Below are 3,229 nucleotides of genomic sequence, written 5' to 3' on the forward strand. Positions count from 1 at the left end.
TAAATGTTATATGTTTTAAATTTTTTAAACCATGAAGTTGTTTAAGAAACAAAGTTTTTTAAACCATGAAATGAGCTGTGTGCCAATGTTATTTGTCTCCACCAAAGGTACCCAAATAAATGTGTTACTTTTGATAACTGAGAAAATTGTTTCATGTCAAGTATACCTCTATTATACTTACCGTATATGTATCAAAATCAATTTCCTTTCTTGTCATCCTTGCGTTGCGAAAACCCCATCGTTTGATAATACGATGACGTTTTCGATCACTACTGAAAATCACGAAAGAAAAAAATATGCTCGAGGAAAACGTTGTACCTAAGTATACGAATTTAATCGTCGCTTAAAATATTTTTAGCCATCTTTTTTTTTGTTAGTCCACTTGTTTTTATAAAAGTCATGGTAGTCTAGTGGATAAAGAACCAAGTATGAGTGCGTGGGTTCGATTCCAAGTTTATATGTATTTTCTAAGTATATCTTAGACAATCTATTCCAGGTCAGGATCTTTAATGCAACTTTTTAAAGTTTGTATGTACTTTCTAAGTATATCTTAGACACCAATGACTGTGTTTCGGAAGGCACGTTAAACTGTAAGTCCCGGCTGGCATCGAACATCCTTGACAGTCTTCGTTACGGGTAGTCAGAAGTCAGTAAGTCTGACACCAGTCTAACCAAGGGATATCGGGTTGCCCGGGCAACTGAGTTGAGAAGGTCAGTCAGATCCTTGTAAAAATACTGATACATCCGTTTAGACTGGAAGCCGACCCCCAATATAGTTGGGAAAACTTCTGTGTAGTTGCAGATAGCGAGTCTTAAAGATACCAACCAGGCCAAGCTAGTAGATATAATACATTCATAATGAATACACTCGGACGGAATTCAGTATGTGTTGTGACTACAGGTTGTGATTCTTTAGCTAAATACATTCCCAGATGCAAGTCAAATCTATAAGGCTATCATCATAAACATTTATCTAAAATGACTTCTGTAATAATCGTTTTTTTTTTAATAAAAGAAATCCAAATTAATCCTAAATGACAGTCTATGTCTTCTATGTTAACTATTAAACAGAATACTAGGAAGATTTATGTTACGAAAGATTTGGGAATACATCAAAATACATCAAATGTAATTGCCTGTTTTGTTCTATACCCAAATTATATATTATTTTATTGTATTGTATTGTAAATATAACAATGATCATGTTTGTCGAATGGCGTTTTGTTCTACATATAATATTTTCCTTAATTGGTTGTAAAATAAATATATATTTTTCTATAAATTGTAGCTATTTTCACAGTACTTCATCGTCACTGGTGAAATATCCCAGGAGCTTGCACCAACTGTAAAACATGAAGGCATTTAATTTGGTAAGATGAATTATTATGTACATCAAAATATATACCTATAGATAAAAATACTAAGAAACAAAATATCAATAAAAATATAAAAATAGAAAACTAAAAATAATGTTGTTAAAAACATCGAGCTTCCAACGTTCTATTTACCCGCATCAAATAAAAATTGTAGGCCCTGTGATGTTTGAACCTTTTCTGGAAAGTAATCCAAGTAATTCAGGGCAGGTAATCCAAATCCGATCAGTAGTTTTTGCTTGGAATAATAATAATCACGCAAACTCTTGCATTTTTAAGAGAACACAATTTATTGGAGTCACTAATTTCAATGTTGTATTTTTCATAAAGAATCTAATCAAATTTTTCTTTACAGCTATGTTTTTCTGCCCTGATCATCACATGCTACGGAAATTCAAACAATTTGGTCAGAATCGTTGACCTCACCCAGCCTTTAGACGCAAATAATCAGGGCATCCTCGAAAGCAGCCTTCAGAATAACAACAACCGTAGATTTGGCTTTCTGCCACCATACGGGGGTGCTGACGTACAAGCTGGTATAAACATCAACGCAATTGATCTTGGTCCTGGTGGCTATCCACAACCTCCAATGGCATATGGCAATATGTACCAGTATCCCCCTCCCTATTCTCAATTAATTGGCTAACGACCCCGTTTTACAATATATTTGACTTTGTCTGACAATATTTGGCTCTTTTATTTAATTCATACATTTTCTATTATAAATATATAATGGAGCACCCGCAAACTGCAAACAAAACGTCGTCAGAAAATCTTAATATCAGTCAAAGTTTTCAGTCGTTCTAATACCGACTGTGTACCTGAACTTTGTAATGTCCGTACTACCATATATCCCAAAGACTAAACTATCGGCAGACTAAAAGTTGCAGTGTGCTCATATTCAGTCGACCTTTATGCAACTGAGTATACATATGTAATAGAATCTATGGTTAACAATTTTAACCATCTTCCAAGGATCGTAGCGTAATGAAAATTGAATTAACAAATTTTGATGACAATCCAATAATACGGTACTGTCAAACTGATCTGATGATGAAGCCGGAATATATAACTGGAACTTCATTATGGAACATCGTGTCAGAGCTGTGTTTGGAAATATGAAAAGGTGTTTTGTAAACTTTTTTTTTTTCATGAGAAATTATCAAAATTATAAAGTAAATAGAACTATTTGTTTTTTTTTTCATCATATTTGTTTATGTCAGCAACAAAGATTTGTATGTAGGCAAGAAGAATGTTTACCTTAACTTCTACACACATTTAACTAAAGGATTAACAGCCTTACTTATAAAATAATAAGTTATACTTAAGAGATGTTTAAGAAAAAATCTTACTTATAAACGTGGCTGAAATAAATCATTTTCTTAGCAATGTCTTAAATGAGCTGTCAAATTAAGTAGCCTCACACCCTTGTTTAACCCGCTAATTATCAAAATGGCTGGATTCTTACCAGCTGATTTTTCATTTCCGGTTTATTGACAGCTCAACTTTTTAATTTTATATTTTACGGATGCCATTGTTGCCATTACACAACGTTTTGATGACAAATATTTTTTAAAGCTACCAACATTCCGGTAGTGTTGAGAAATTAGTATGTTTTTATGTCATTATCTGTTCATTACTTAAGACATGCTTAAGCAACGTTTATAGGTCAAAATAATTTAATCACTACTTAAGGCTTTAAGTAGTAATTACTTAAAACATTGCTTAGAAGATGATTTGTTGATTTTTATAAGTAAGGCTGTATGTACTTACCTAGGTTCACGTAACTGTCTTAACTAAAATATCTTAAACAGAATATTTCTTTAATCTCCGTTAAACTAAAAATGGTATAACAA

At 32.5% G+C, this 3,229-nt stretch overlaps 1 long non-coding RNA gene across 1 annotated transcript; it reads left to right on the forward strand.

Annotated features, from left to right (window-relative positions):
- The first annotated feature begins 1,297 nt into the window (after positions 1-1,297).
- LOC110370157 (uncharacterized) lies at positions 1,298-2,059 on the forward strand. Its single transcript, XR_007512212.2, has 2 exons — positions 1,298-1,370; positions 1,729-2,059. It is a non-coding gene; the product is annotated as an uncharacterized LOC110370157 (long non-coding RNA).
- Positions 2,060-3,229: the final 1,170 nt, after the last annotated feature.

This window comes from Helicoverpa armigera, chromosome 11 (assembly GCF_030705265.1).
Source record: "Helicoverpa armigera isolate CAAS_96S chromosome 11, ASM3070526v1, whole genome shotgun sequence".
Lineage (NCBI taxonomy): Eukaryota > Metazoa > Arthropoda > Insecta > Lepidoptera > Noctuidae > Helicoverpa > Helicoverpa armigera.